Here is a 16,787-nt window from a genome sequence, read left to right as displayed (position 1 = left end):
AGTGGGATAATTGGGTCCTTCATTGTGTCTTATTATAGCATTTGTTTTAAAGTCTATTTTGTCTAGTATTGCTGGGGTAGTATTGCTACCCCAGCTTTTCATTAGTTACCATTTTCATGAAACATCTTTTTTCATACCTTTACTTTCAGTCTGTCTCTTTCAATCTGAAGTGAGTCTCTAATAGGAAGCATATGTTTGGTCTGACACACCCTGGCCAGTCTGCCCTTTGGGTGTGTCATTCTCGAATGTGGCCCTGGTGATGCTCTGCCTCAGACCAAATAAAAACATAAAGTAAAGGATCTTGTTTTCTTATCCATTCAGCCACCCTATCTTTTGATTGGAGCATGTAATCCATTTACATTTAAAGTAATTGTTGCTAGATATGTAGTTCTTGACACTTTTCATATTTTTTATCTGTTTTTCTTCTTAAAGAAGGCCCTCTAACATTTTCTGTAATGCTGGCTTGATGATGATGAACTCCTTTAGCTTTTCCTTGTTTAGGAAGGTTTTTATCATATCTGATAGCTTTGCTGGATAGAGTAACCTTGGTTATAGATCCTTACTTTTCATCACTTTGAATATTTTGTGCCAATCCCTTCTGTCTTGCAAATTTTCTGTTGAGAAAGCAGCTGACAGTTTTGTGGGAGCTCCCTTGTAGGTAACCGACTGCTTTTCTCTTGCTGCTTTTAAGATTCTTTTTTTGTCTTTAACCTTTGGTATTTTAGTATGATGTGTCTTGGTGTGGACCTACTTGAGTTCATCTTGTTTGGAACTCTCTGTTTCCTGGGGTTGTATGTCTATTTCCTTCTCTAGGTTAGAGAAGTTTTCAGTCATTATTTCTTGAAATAGGTTTTCAATTCTTTGCTCTTTCTTTTCTGCTTCTGGTATCCCTGTGATGCAAATGTTGGTACACTGATGCTGTCCCAGAGGCCCCTTAAACTTTCAATTTTTTTTGTATTCTTTTTTCTTGTTTCTGTTCTGATTGGGTGTTTTCTAATACCTTATCTTCCAAATCACTGATTCGATCCTCTGCTTCATCTACTCTACTATTCCAACTAAGTTATTCTTCATTTCAGTTATTGCATTCTTCATTTCTAACTGGTTCTTTTTTATGTTTTATATCTCTTTGTTAAAGTTCTCACTGAGTTCCTCTACTCTTAAGTTCATTGAGCATCATTATAATAAGTATTTTGAACTCTGCATCTGATAGATTGCTTGTCTCCATTTTGTTTAGTTCTTTTTCTGTAACTTTGTTCTTTCATTTGGAACATATTTCTTTGCCTCCATGTGTCTGTTTCTATGTGCTAGGTAGGGTTGCTATGTCTCCTGACCTTGGTAGAGTGGCTTTATGTAGTAGATGTCCTATGGGGTCCCATGGCACAGTTACCTTGCTCACCTGAACCAGGTGCTCCCCATGTGCCTCCTGTATGGGTTGTGTGTGTCCCCTGTTGTAGTTGAACCTTGGTTGCTGTTTGCACATCAATGGGAGGGATTGATCCTCATGTTTATTGGTCATGAAAACTGGCCACGACTACAGTGAAGGAGCTGTTGTGTAGGGGCTCATTCTATAGAGTTGGATTTACTTTACCAGGGCTCTGGTGCCTGGCCAGTCTGCCCTTTGGGTGTGTCATTCTCGAATGTGGCCCTGGTGATGCTCTGCCTCAGACCAAAGCTGGCCACTGGATATGCAGGCCTGGGACTCCTGGGAAGGGCCCTGCCACAGGCCTAGTTCAGTTGCATCTTACGCCTTGCCCAGGCCACCTGGCATGAACCACCAAGCAATCTGCAGATGGCTGTCCACACTGGGCTTAGAAGTGCCTCAAGAGGCCAAGCCACAAACTGAGGCCAGCTCCTGCTAATGCCAGGCTTGGGGCTCCTCAACAAGAGGTATGGGGCATTCTGAGACCAGATAATGCTTATTTAGGTTTTGTGAACCTTTGAGAGAATTTGGGAAAGTCTGCAGCATGAACCAAGTTAGGCCATTTGTATGGGAAATCCACTGGAAGTTTCTAGTGTGAGCCCGCAATTTGAATAGGGCTCAGGGAATCACCAGTGGGAAACAACCATTGTTAGCCAGGTTGATAGAGACTCAAATATGGCAGCTGCCTGCCTCTGCACAGCAAAATGGGGGAGGGCTCAACAGAGGAATATGACTTCTGCCAGCATTTCTGTCTAGGAGAAAGCTGCCCCTCCAGCCCTCGCCCTGAAGCCAGACAACTCAGCTCCTCCCCATATGTCTCCAGCACCTTCTAAGCTGCTGCCTCAGTACTGGAGCTCAAAGCAAGTCAACCAGTCAGTCAGTCACCAGGCTGGCCTCCAAAAAGGCAGCCCTTTGTCTTATTCACAATCTCTGCTGGTTTTCACAGCCAGAGTTGTGAGGACTTCTCAACACTGGAACCCTGGGCTAGGGAATCCAGTCTGGGGCTAGAACCCCTCACTCCTCCAGGGCCAAAATTTCCTCCCAGTTTTCAACTTCCATGTACAGATGTGGGACCAGGCAATTCTATGACTTCATCCCTCCTACCAGTCTCAAGGTGGCCTCTTCTGTGTGTCCCCAATTGTAGAACTGTTCAGCTAGTCTTCTGGTGATTCTCAATGATAGTTGTTCTGTAATATAGTGCTAATTTAGATATGTTCATGAAGGAGACAAGCACAGCATTTGCCTACTCTGCTGTCTTACCAGAACACCAAAAATTATTATAGCAATAATCACACCTATTAGAATGGCTAAAATTCAAAATAGTGATAATACAAATGACAGTGAGGATTCAGAGAAACTTGATCACTCATGTACTGATGATGAGAATGTATGATACAGCAGCCATTCTAGGAAAGAGTATGGCAGTTTCTGACAAAATTATGAATGTGCTTACCATACAACTCAACCATTTCACTCTTGTGCATTCATCCCAGAGAAATGAAAATGTATGTTTACACACAAAAAACTGTATATGAATGTTCATAGAGCTTTATTCATAATATCCCCAAACCAACTCAATTGTTCTTTAATGAGTGAATGCTTAAACAACTGTGGGACATCCATACCATGAAATGCCACTCAACTGTAAAAAGGAATGAGCTAATGACATGCACAACAACTTGGATGAGTTTTCAAGGGAATTATGCTGAGTGTAAAAAGATAATACCAAAAATTTACATACTGCATGATTTCATTTACATAACACTTTTGAAATGACAGAAATAGAAATAGAGAACAGATTAATGGTTGCCAGGTATTGGGAATAGTAGTGGTGGTAGGAAGGAAGTAGCTGTATGTATGAAGGGTCCATAAGAGAGCCTTGTGATGAAATTTTTCTGTATCATGACTATGTTGGTTGTCACATGAAACTACACATGATAAAATTGTACAGAAGTAAATACATAAATGATTTTGTATAAAATTGGCGAAACCTGAATAAAACCGGTGAATAATATCAATGTCACTTTCCCGGTTGTGATATTGTACTCTAGTTAGGCAAGATATTAACACAATTGAGGGGAACTACGTGAAGAGTATTATGTGTGATCTCTCTGTATTGTTTCTTATGATTGCATGTAAATCTACAATTACTTCAAGATAAAAAAATACCATTATTTATATAAAAGTATTGGTTAGAAACTTAGCTTCAAGCCAATAGATCTAATATTACAGCAAAAGGATTTAGATAATTATGCACAATTTCATATAATAATACATATTCATCATTATGTCTCTTTATCAGTCTGGCAAAGAGCCAGTTTCAGTTACTATGACTGCATAACAAATTACCCCAAAATTTAGTGGCTTGAAATAATAACATTTTGTTCACAAATCTGTAATATGAGCAAGACCAGGACAACTCATCTCTCTGCTCCATTTTAGCATCAGTTGGGGGCAGGGATGATAGTTGAAGACTAGGGTAAGGATTCATTTGAAAACTATTCACATATTTACTGATTGATGATAACTTGTTAATGCTACAGTCTTAGCTGGAAATATCAACTAGAACATATACACATGACCTCTTAGAGTTGGGCTTCTTCATAACACAGAAACTGAATCAATGATGAAGAGTCTTCAAGCTGATAGAAATTCAAATAGCCTTTATGACCTAATTTTAGAAGACATGCTTAACCTCAGCATCACTTCTGCAATAGTGCCCAGATTTAAGGGGGGCGAACATATATCTCTTGATATTGGAGTTTCAACATTACAGCATAAGATGAACATACTGGAAGGGATATATTAGTGTATCTGTCTTTGGAAAATACAGTTTAGTACAGGATCTGAGTGAGTGCTCACTATACATTTTTAATTAATGAAAGGAGAGATGACAGCTAACCAAGTATATATCTTCTTACAGCACCCTTGCAGCACCCTTGTCTTTTTCTTTTCCCTACTGGGAAAAAATCTTTAGTTCTATTTTTTGAGACTCAGAAATTTCTTAGCACTTCTCTTATCTCCTTGAGTATAGTGACTACCATGGTCACTTTGCAATGTGTCAACTTGACTATGCTGAACTACATATTCCAGAAATCCCTTTCCTTTATGTTTTCGGTTATGGTGAGCCGCAAGAGAGATTCTTATATGAGATTTGAGAGGAAGAACAGAAAAGTAGCCATTTTATAGCTCACACACATTGTCACTGATCTAACTCACCTCCTTAGAGTGAAATAGCAGTTAGGCTTTCAACTGCTCCATCTCTTAGCACCTCCTTCAGCTGCTTCTACTCCTGAGCTAGGTGTGTGGATCTAACTCCATGATAAATGGTTTCCAGCTTCCAAAGGACAACCATCCTACTAAGAGGCAATAAGAACTGACACAGGTTTCAGCACATCCTTTGCTCTTCAGCCTGTGCTCGCGGGTTCCAACTCATTCTTGCTTTCTCTCACTTCATATCCTTCCCTGCTCCCACTGCTTGATCTGTGTACTCTAAGCTCCAGTAGCAGAAGCAAAGACAACCTTACAGAGACTACTTAACTAGCTTCTACCATTGTGTAAGGTCAAATCCCTGTGACAAGACCCCTTTGTGAGTACGCATGTATGTATATAATACAGAACCTGACATAAGAATGTCCCAGTTCAAGTATGCAAGATTCCTATGAATTAATTTTTAAAGTTTATTGAGGAATAATTGACAATTTTTATTCATCCAACATTCAACAGATACTATGTTGAGCCTTTTCTATGCATCTATTCATTTAGTCTTTTATTTTCAATAGACTATTTCTTTAAAAAGTATGACTGTGATTTAATTTTTTATATTTTTGAAAGACATGTTAAATAGATGAAAAAATAAATGTGAGAACCTAGATCCCATTTTTCTGTGTGGAAAAAGGTTATCAGAGATATAAGTATTTATGACTTATCAGGAATATTTTTTTATTTGGAATTCTTAAAGACAGAATAGAATGCTGAGATTTCAAGCTATAAGAGAGATATTTTGGTCTTAGGTAGGAGTGGGTGGGGGGACATTTCCATACATCCTATTGTTTAGCTTTCACATATGCTGTGTTTCATGTAGTACATCCTGAGGAGCCAGAGACAGGAAAACAGAATAAGAGAACAAAGAATTTCTTCACATATATATCCCCACACACCCAGTGCTGGGATTGAATATTCCTTACTCTTCTGCTCTGAGGAAGGGTAATTGAGTTGATTAGGTAATTTGTATAAAGTGGTCTCTATCAAACAATCTTGTAATAGGGCTACTTAGCTGCTTCTAAACTGCATAAATTACAATTTAAAATCTGTTGCACAGAGGGAAACATTACTGTGATTCATTTTTCCTTGATGATAGATAAGCATTACCTTATGCATTTTGAGAGAGCTCACATTTCTGGGTATGTGTGTCTATTTTGCAATTTAAATATTTTTTATGACTGATATTAAAAGGTTACAGTACTCTAATACCACTGAATGTGTGAGACGCCTACACTTTGGTTAATTATGTGTAATGTTCAGAATACCTGGAAGTAATTTTCATGATGCCTAAATTTTAAAAGATTTAAAGTTATATAACTTTGTCAGAGACAATTTCTGAGTCTTTACACATCAAAGTATTCCAATGAAGGAAAAAAATTCCTTTTTTTATCTAAATTATCTATATAGACACAAGAGCTATACAACTTGGACACACTCAGATGATTGTCCCAGTTGTTAATATATGGAGATACTTCCATATTGGTTGGTGAAGAAATGCTACTCTGAGTCCCATGACCCTCCATACCTGCCACTCTAATCACTTCTGTCTGTCCTTCAGGATCCCACACACCACTCTTTGACCCAGCAAATAAAGAGCTCTTGTCCACCACAGCAGGGCACCTCCAGAACCCTACCCCAACACTGGTAGTACCTAAGGTATAAATAGCTATTAAATATTTTTAATAGCTCTCCTACACACAGATAAAATGGAGGAGGCTGGCATGGAAGTTGGGAAATTTAAGTTGGAGCCCTTGTTTAACTTCCTTGTACCTCAGTTTACCCCATTTATGAAATGAGGAGTTGGAAAAGACTCTGTCTAATGACCCTTTGAGTTCCATTTTGGGATTCCATAATTTAGAAACATCTGAAGATTTTCCATTTTCATTTTGAAGGTTTGGTGTCTTGCAGAGGGAAAAGAATGGCTAAAAGGAGTTAAATAGCTTGTTCTCAAATGCTGGCCAAACAGTGGAGTTTTTCATGAAAGAAGGCAGTGGAAACAAAATAGGGAACATTGTATAAAACCCCAGTACAACTATGCAGAGAAAACCATTTGCAATTCTGATTATGAAACCTGAAAAAAATTTGTATTGGAGTTGGAAAGTGTTCAGGTAAGGGCAGCTAAAATAACTGGCTAAAATGACTCTATTTGAAAACAGACAAAAGACATTTCTTATTCTGCCTGGAAAGACAAAGTTGAGTAGGAAATAATCAAAGACTATACCTTTTTGAAAGACATGGAGAGATGAACACCAAGTTATCCATAAAAACTTCTAAGCAACTCTTGAAAATTGAAAGTACTAAATTTAGAGGACTCTCCCCTATGCACCCATGATGGAGTGTGAAGTGGGGGTGATAAGCTTTTAAAACTTGTTACCCCAAAGAAGTATTTTGAGCAATTTATGTGGATTCAAAGGTGATAGATATTATTTCATAGTGACAAATCCATAACCTATGCAGAAACACTGATGCTCAGGGCACATCAGGGAAGGCGATTCTGACCTAACCCAGTATGGCTACTGTCAAAGATAGAATGTAGGCCCAAATAACACTTGCCTTTGCTCCCAGATGGATATTTCACTTTTATCTTCTTTCCTTTTTATTTTTTTTTACTATTTTATAGAAATAATGAATAGTCACTTCCCAAAAGAAAATTCAGAGAGTTCAGAAGGCTATGAAATAAAAAGTAAAATTTTCCCGTCAACATCCTTCTTTTCAGAGGTAACCACATGAAAAGGTGCCTACCCATTTCTACTTGTAAAACAATATGTATATGTATGATAGTATACATACAGTTAACTTAAAACATTTTGGGTACCTTTCTATATTAGTACATATAAGTTTACTTAATTCTTTTTAGTGGTTGTGTAATATTCCATTGTGTGATTAATGCACAATTTAACCTACTAACATTTAGGATGTTTCTAGCATTTTCCACATTTGCAATGTTACAATGAATGTTTTTGTATCTCACATCTTACACCTTGGTTCATTTGTTTGTTGGAGTGCTTCCATACAATAACTTTCTGGAAAAGGTACTATTGTGTTAAATTATATTACATGATACATTTTGATAAAATGGCCAAATTTGTCTTCCAAGTTAAGCTCTAACCAACTGTTTATGAGTATTCCATGTCCCCTACACTATCACAATATGACAGTTCTTACATTTCCGTGTTTTTAATGCATCTTCTCCCAGCTAAACAGAAAAGTATTCAGTTAAATATATTACTACCCTCCTAAGAGAACAGATGTTATGAGGATAGCAAAGTGATATAAATAAGCTCTGGGACTTGGAGAAATGCCATATAACAATATCTCTACTAGCCAAATGGATAAAACCAAAGAGTTATCTGATGAATTTTATTTCCAGATTCTCAAACAGAGTATTTAGTCTGGATCTTATTTTTAAAATGTATTTTATTATATATTTCATTTATAGAAAATAAAATAATATACTTTAGAAGGAATAAAGAATGAACACCTGTGAAGAATCTTCTTTCTTTATGGCAATGAGAGATTGGGTTGAATATAATAATGGCAATTTTCATTTCCATTGACCTGATCATTATGGAGATCATTCAGTCTTCCCTTTTTGTATCCTTCTTTGCCTAACCCTCCCCCAACCTGTGTTCAGTAAAGTACAAGTGATTAATAGAGCATATCCATTTTAATTTTGGAAATGTTTTAAAAGAGTTAATTTCAATGAACATTGTAGATTTGTTTAAATTTGAAAGTTAAGGGGCTAATGTGTTATAAATCCTAGGATTATATGTATGTTACTAAGAAACAAGGTCTGACATCCAAGGAATAAAATCCTAATTGTGAACCTTTTGGCATTAAAAAGTGGTTGGGAATGTATATCCTAGAGTGGGCCTGGAGGGAAACCTAGGTGAAGGTATGTGTATATTTGGAAGGTATAGCAGTGGTCCATATGCTTCTGAAATACACCTGCTGTTCCCAGTTATGCAAATTGATGAAAAGATGCCAGAGCTGAGAAGCTTGCTGATGGTTAAGAAAAAGCATCTTTCTCTCCTCCACTTCAACATGCAGCAAGTGACCCCAGAGACTGTTATAAACAGGAAGATAACCTGGATGCCCCATACTCTACCCTAGCTACATCCTACTGCACTACAGAAACACAAGCCTTCACATGTCTAATCAAGGAGGAGGGTTTTTTTGTTTTGTTTTTAGTTTTTTTCAAGTGGAATGGAGAGCCTCTGGTAGAAATTTCAGCCGGCTTATAGTTCTGGGCACTGGTTTGCTACTCCCTGGCACTTTGGTTTTTATTACCATGGCTACACTTCCCACACCCTGTGACCATGGGCATTCACTGGCTTCATGTTGCTTTTTTATTTGAACATCATTCCACAATTTTTAAGCCCCAGTAGTTAGGCATTTGTTTGCAGAACCCAATTCCCACACAGAATGCATAAAAATCACTTCCTCTTACAAGGCTGCCAACTTGTTTTCTTCAAGGGGCAATTCTGTCACTGCCAAAACCACACTGACAAATAATCTCCCTATATCTGAATTTTAAAATGAAGCCCTCCAAAGGATCAAGCTTAGAAAGAACCAGTGATAGTTTACTTTGTTGGACTCATGGTCAATTCAAAGTTCACATCTTAATAAAGAGAACTCCTTTCTTTCTGTTTCAGACTGAGAGAAATAAAATAATGAAGAGAAGGAGTTAAGACTTACCTTAATAATTAGGGAGTCCCAATGGATTAGACTTGCTAATAGAAACCCAATTAAAACACATTTTTGTAGGATTTTGTTAGAACTTGTAAACATCCTAGAGCTAGTTCTAGAATGTCAGCTTTATTCCTTTTAAGTTTACAATTATATTTTTGTTGTATGTTGCATACCAAGTAGGACTAGAGGAAATAAGTTTCTATTAATCAATTTTTAGACAGTGCATAAATCTTTAGAGACAGATAGGGCTTCATAATTTCCTTGTAGTCCACATGTCATGGCCTTTCCTTTTATTAGAGAAGCCTGTCATTAGTAAAATAGTCCACATTGCTTCATTTGTATCTGAAGATCTGAAAATGCTGTACTTAGTAAGTTCACAGCCTCACTGCCAACAGGCACCTGCCAGGTTGAGAGGGTACAGCCATCTGGAACAGCATGGAACAGGGTGAGGAAAGCTTTTATTTCAATTTGCAAAGAAAGAAATGATTGCATAAAATGAGTGAGATGGGACCAAAAAATGAATGCCTTATCTACCCACCTGCTGTTCTTAAACTAGAAATAATTTTGCCCTTTGGTTATTTTCAGAGAGCTTTGGAAAGGAAGCCTATTTCATAAATCCCCATGGCTACAGAGGTTGCTACAGTGCTTATCATCACACCCAATGCCCCAGGATTCCTGTGGACTGTTACATGGCTTGGTTGATTCTGACTCATGGACACATGCTGCTGTGAAGCACTCTCATGTCCTCACTGCCAATAAGCCTGGTATGGGTGGATTCAAGATGAAATGGCTAACTTGGGCTCATTTGCAGGTATTAACACTCTCAGTTTTACTTGGATGCAAGTCTGAAGCCTGGAATGGTAAAGGTTACATATTTAACCTATTGCACTTTCAGTCTGATAATATAATGAAAAGATCATTTTATTGACTCTACTTTTAGTATTCCGGGAGCCTTTCTTGGGGTCTTCATAATGCCAAAGCAATGAATGTTCAATTCAGTGATTAATCAGCCAAACTGGTAGTCTTAGTGTTGCTGCCCACAGCAGCAGACTTCAAGACAAGTCTCCAAGTGCAAGTAGCTTATTTGAGAGGTAATTCCCAGGAACACTAGTGAGTGGGGAAGTAAGACAGGAAAGATAAAGGTTGCAACAAAGGAGGAGTTTTCCAGCAAGATACAACTGTGGAATCCAGAGGAAAACTTCAAGAGCTAATATAGGAGAGGGGTTAGCAAACTACAACTCATGGACCAATCTAGCCTACTTTTATACAGCCTATGAGCTAAAAATGGTTTTTATTGTTTTTAAATGGTTAAATCAAAATAACTATAATATTCTGTGACATATAAAAGTTATATAAAAATCAAATTTCATTATTCATTAATAGTGTATTGGAACACAGCAATGCTTATTCGTTTATGAATTGTTTATGGCTGCCTTCTATCTACAACAGCAGAGTTAAATAGTTGCAACAGAGACCATGTGGCCTGCAAAGTGTAAAATATCTACTTTCTGACCCCTTACAGAAATAGTTTGCTGACCTATGATATAGACATGAACCTCTAAATTATCTCACCTGAAAAGCTTGAGAACTGGAGTCTTTATCCACCAAATCCCATCCATCAGGGTACAAGGGCTGCTCCTAGAGGGCTTTAATTTCCCAGGACTTACAACCTACCCTGAAGAATATCAGAATATCCAGGTATTCCAAATGCTATGAAATTTATTCTCAGTTCCAAATGACATAATTTCATATTTTCCTAATTAAATGTGAAAATACACATTTTGTAAATTCCTGGTTTTCTAAATTCCTGAGAAAAACTCAATTCCATTCTGGGCCCAAGAGCACAGAATGAGTTAAGTGTTTCTGTCTATATGCCAATCATGAAGTGAACTAAGCAATCTAACAAGTAATATAGAACAGCATTTAGTTCAACATATGTTGCCTCTGTGATGTGAAGGATGTTTTCTCAATTGACAACAATCCACGTTAATGGGTAAGTTCAAGCTAATGTCTTTTAATTATATATAACTTCACTAAGCAGATAGTTATTTCAGTTAGAATGATAACAAAACCTAAGTGGAGATTGTTACATATTCACAATAATACTCTGCTTATAAATAACCAAAATCAATGAAACGTAAAAGGCAGAAACATTGTCTAAGTAATTGTAAAACAAAATTGGCATTTGCCAAGCAAAACTTGTTCTGATCCTGAATTCTATATACCACTCGTTCCCAAGATTGTATATCCTCTGCACAGGTGCTTTATAAATGAAGCCTAAATGTAGCCAATTTTATATAGCCTTATGCACTAATTTACTTAGACAGTCAAACATCACCTAATGTTCTTTCTTTAAAAGTAACAATGGCAGCACAGCTTAAAATCCAAAATGAATAATTAAGAGAAGATTAAATTGAAAACAAAATTTTTTTTTATTCAGAAACTTTTAATTTATTTCTGGTTACTAACTAAGCACAGTTGTTTCCTCCAATAAAGGTGTTAAAGGTTCCAGAGTTTTGGATATTGTTTATCTCCCAACATACCAGTATATTGTAAAAGAGAGACTATTTGTCCAGGTCCAGATTCAAAGTTAGAACAAACTGTATGCTTTAGTCTTCTTCTGCATGACCCTCTTATTCCATACTGTACATGCTAGAGAACTCCCAGATAAAGTGCTGCCAAATTTCATCATGCCTGTCTAAACTTCCCCCTGCTAATTTGAAGGTTAACCTTCCTGTTTTGCGACTCTCTCACCAACAGACAAGCTTCCTGTGCAAATCTATTCCAGTTTTCCTACCCTAAGAGGATGATTGGTGACAGCAGGATAGAAAAGCACTAATCTTATCTACAGTGCCCTGCTTCTATTTTTCTGGCTTGTTTTATCTGTTTTTCCCAGACCAGCAGGCATTTTTCCTCCCACTATTTAAGGTAGTCACCAAAATTTCTCTCATTTGTCTAACTTATTCATTTGATAAATCTTTGAGTTCCAACAATCTGTTAGGCAGTATCCCCTCATATCTCCCTGCCTCCATCTACCACCCATACACACCTTGACTCATCTCAGGTAAAGCAGATAGGAGGCTGGAGGAATATATGCCCTGTCTTGGGATCTTCCACATTACTAAAGCCATCAGAGCCACATGAAAGATCTCCACAATTATAGATAGTAAAGCAGTGATGTGCAATATTTACCTTCTGGGCCCTGGTTGCTCTTAGGCAGCTAAGTAGGCTTGACTATCAAAAGAAAAGTCATTAAGCATTGCAAGGGATTGAAGTTCCAGCTAATATTTAGGCAGTATAGTTTTGGGGTTACCATGATGGCTCTGGAAATGGATGACAATTGCAGTTCAGCTCTATGCCTGTAAAATCAGTTTTGTAATCAGTAATTAGGAGAATATTATTGTGTCCTCCATTAGGCTAAGCAGTGTGATAAATAGCCATAATGAAATCAGTTCTGTTTCCTCTTTCCTTTAAATCATACCTAAATGTTTTCCTTAGAGTTCCAACCTTAGGCTAGTGGACTTGCAAAATAGTTTCTTCCCTTTTCTTAGTGTATCAGTATTATGTCTTTTCCTCTTCTATTGGATCTTTTTTTTTTTAATTTGAACAATAAGCCCTTATTTCCATATTCTTGGAAGGAGTCTATTATACAATGCACTAAATCTCATTGATACCTGTGAGATCATATATCCTTCAGAATATTAAAATATTAGATTACCTTTTTATTGCTTTTAATTATAAATACTCCTTGTGTTGTTATACAGTAGGAGTAGCAAACACCTGGTAAGCATGCTTCAATCCTTCCTTCCTGAACAGGGAAGGCATTGATAATCAGACACAGCCCTCTAAATGCAGCTTCAGAATATTTTTCAACAAAAAGTTCAGGAAACCTCTATCAAGAAGAAGCCTACTTCTCATTCTTGGTATGTTCGGCTATGAATTCTATTCTTAGGGGTTAATATCAAGAAAATTACTTTTGAGATAGATTTGAGCCCATTTTTAATTTAGAAGGGATGAAAAGAAAGAAAGAAAAGAGCAAAAAGATCATTGCTCATATAAAGCAATGTTTTTCCAAGGAGAATGCTTATTGGATTTAATTTCCATTCTAGTAGATGGATTCTAACGTTTAAATAGAATCTCTTGGGTTTGGAGAGACCTCTTGTGGGTCATTTAGCTCATATCTCAGCACTACCACAAGATAGATCTCATTATTTTTCTTAAATCCTGTCTTAAAAATGAATAGGTATCTAATGAGTCTTTAAATAGTGATTTTACTACCTCCTCAGGATGTTATCTGTCATAACTTCTATATTCCAATAGCTTCATAGCTTCTGTATTTTAACAGCTACCACTTATCTTCTAATGTTTATTTAAAATTCCATTGTGGCATCCTTCATGTTTACCTCTTCCTTTAACCTTTTAAACTAATCCAATGGGCAGTCACAGCTGGCAGCCACTGAATCAGAAACATGAGCCATGGATGTTATGGATGGACTGGTCACCATAACCCCCTTGGACTTGCCAGTTGTTCCTGACCAGTTTCCATTTTGAACCCCACCTCTCTTAACTATAAAGCTTAGAAAACGCTTTATAATCATGTATCTGACCCTTTGGATTTAATTTTGTTACTTTGGATCTTGACTTTTCTCACTTACATGCTTTTCCATTTCTTTATACTTAGGGCTGCTTCTTCCAGGAATCCCTGTGGTGCTTCTCTCTATTATTCAACCCTGATGCCCACAAAAGTGTTATTCAGATAAATTCTTCTAGAGCCTCATTTAGAATGTTGATATTAAATCATGATTATGTCTAGACTGTGCGTTCCCAGGTCTATTAATTAGGGTCCTTATCACCCATAGATGGAGTGGTATAATTTGAGTGAGTAGTCTCTATAACCAAAATTATCTTCCCTACTCAGGAGAAGTGCTGGAAATTCCTCACAGGGGAGATTCTCTCTTGATTAATCATAGGGCAATCCAAGATTCTCTTTTAAAATGCTGATGAACTTGAAGGGTTAACCCATTAGGTAAATAACAAGTAAGAATCGGATATGTTTTAGCCCTCTTTCTTCCTGAATAGGTGATAGTTGAGCATAAGTAATATAGTAGATTCCTTGGAAGAGGCAAAACTGAAAAGGAAGAAAAGACAGTAAAATTGTGTTGGAAAAGCACCAAAGGAAAATTTTGCCTATTTTACTATGTGGTCATGGGCTAACCTGAAGTCAGCTGTCACATCCACACAAGTAAGGCTTTCTCACTGCGTTTCTTTAAGGCTAGGTTCCAAATCAATATCTCTCCTATTTATCAAGTGTTCCTTATTCATTAATCCTACCTTTGGCTGCCTGAAACTTCAAAGATTAGCTTTGTGCCATCTTATTACCAAGACCTAAGAGGCTTTTATTCTTTTTCACTATCCATCAAATCTCAGCTTCCCCTCAAGACCAAGGTCATTATGTACCCGCCGCAAAGCCTTCTCTGAGACTTCAAAGCTGACATAGTATCTCCTTACTCATAATTTCTTTAGCAAAAATTACTCTAGGGAATGAAAATGAAAAGGAAACAAACTATTCACTGAGTACCCAGTATGTACTAGGCAGTATGTTAAGCATATCTCATAAGGTATTTCATCTTAATATTCACAACAACCATATCACATAGGTGTTATTCTCTCTTATATAATGGAAAACTGAAAACGGAAAAGATGTGTAACTTTCCAAAATTTAGAAAACTGGATCTAAGATCTCTATCATTTCTCTGCCTGTCATTCCCATGGGAAGTTAGCATACATAGCTTTGTTTTTATATTCTTTTATGTGTGAGGAAACTCCTGTGTAATAATATTTAATGTTCTCTTTTACTTAAGAAAATGAAGTGTTTAAAACGTAAAAGGGATTAAGTAAATTGAATTGAGGATTCTAGAAACTCGAAAGGGAAACCCACAGGGATTGCTACAGCAAGAACTTGCATTTTATGCTAAAATAGTTTCCATTATCCTGATGTAGCTTTCCACAAATGGGTTACAGGTGTGCCAATGCAGTGGTTCCCTATATCCTTTAGGGAAACTCAGTGCAGCCTAAAGGAACTAAACCCCTCTGGCCAATTGCCTCTGGCCATGAGCATTCTCTACTTATCTAGAATGTCTTACAAATATCACTTTCTATGTGGACTATGGCATAGAAAATGTAGATAATTATCCTTCTAAAGAACTACTCTTATAAAAAGGGTTTCAGAATAATACCTGCTTATCTGTGCTGGCCACACATAACTTTAACTGACAAATGAGACTCAAGGCAAGTGATGTTAGTTATATAGCCACCATGTTTCTTGTAGTTTTGAAGCTTCAGGCTTTCTACTACAGAGGGGGTAAAATGAAAATGGGGAATAAAGACCTGTTCTTGTTAAAGGAAATAAATCTGCCTGGTAAATTACTCTGCACCTAACTGAGAAAATTGAGAAAGATGTTAATGTCTTGTGTTCTTAATGTAAGCCATTAGATTAGAGCAGTCTGCAAGATTCTAATTGCAAAACTCGTGAACATTCACAAAAACTAGCCAGCTAGTGCTAGGTAGCTTTTAAGTATCCAGATGCCTGGAAGATCTGTGGGTAAAATATATACAATTTTGCTGAGAAAAGAATGTAAGTAATTTATTAAGGAATTACTGGTGACAAGTAGCTTAGATTCAGCATTGCAGCACTTTGCCATGGTGTGTGTATATGTTTTATTACAGTCACGCTAGCTTTCCTTTATTAGTATTTGCATAAAACTGTATCTTTTTTAATATATCTATATCATTATATTTGAAGTGAGTCTCATATATACAGTATATAATTGTATCTTTTTAAAATCTATTTAACAATCTCTGAATTTTATATTTATGTTTAATGTAATTATTGATATTTGGATTTAGGCTTATTGTTATTTGTTTTGTGATTATTACCTCTATATTTGATTTCTCTCTCTTTTTCTGCCTCATATTGGATTAATTGAGCATGTTTAATATTTCATTTTATTTTTTCTATTGTGCTTTTTACTGTCTTTTCATATAGTATGTTTAGTGTTCTAGAGATTATAATATACTCAACTTTTCACAGTCTACTCAGAATCAATATTTTACTACTTCAAGTGGAAAAATAACACCACCATATAGGTGCCCAATCCCCCCATTTATATTGTTGTTGCCTTTTATGTAATATATCTACATATGTTAAAAACATCAGAAAATGTGATAAATTTTGCTTTCAGTCATCAAATGTTTTAAAGAACTCAACAGGAGAGAATATTGTATTTACAGAGATATTTACCATTTTGTTGCTCTTCTTTTACTCCTGATGTTTTAAGGCTTTTTTCTGGCAACATTTCCCTTCTGTCTAAAGAACTTCTTTTAGCAATTCTTTCAGAAAAGATCTGCTAGC

At 36.6% G+C, this 16,787-nt stretch overlaps 1 long non-coding RNA gene across 2 annotated transcripts in view; it reads left to right on the top strand.

The window, feature by feature from the left end:
* The window catches only part of LOC107505636, a 31,856-nt gene extending 15,633 nt beyond the window's left edge, over nucleotides 1-16,223 (top strand). For both annotated transcript variants that reach the window (XR_001595753.2, XR_001595754.2), the window contains exon 4: nucleotides 9,962-16,223. This is a non-coding gene — a long non-coding RNA (uncharacterized LOC107505636). The remainder of the gene's footprint in view (nucleotides 1-9,961) is intronic.
* The last annotated feature ends 564 nt before the right edge of the window (nucleotides 16,224-16,787 follow it).

Source organism: Rousettus aegyptiacus, unplaced genomic scaffold (genome assembly GCF_014176215.1).
Source record: "Rousettus aegyptiacus isolate mRouAeg1 unplaced genomic scaffold, mRouAeg1.p scaffold_m13_p_9, whole genome shotgun sequence".
Classification (NCBI taxonomy): domain Eukaryota; kingdom Metazoa; phylum Chordata; class Mammalia; order Chiroptera; family Pteropodidae; genus Rousettus; species Rousettus aegyptiacus.
The sequence above is the reverse complement of the archived record's forward strand: the minus strand, read 5'-3'. Positions and strand labels throughout refer to the sequence as shown.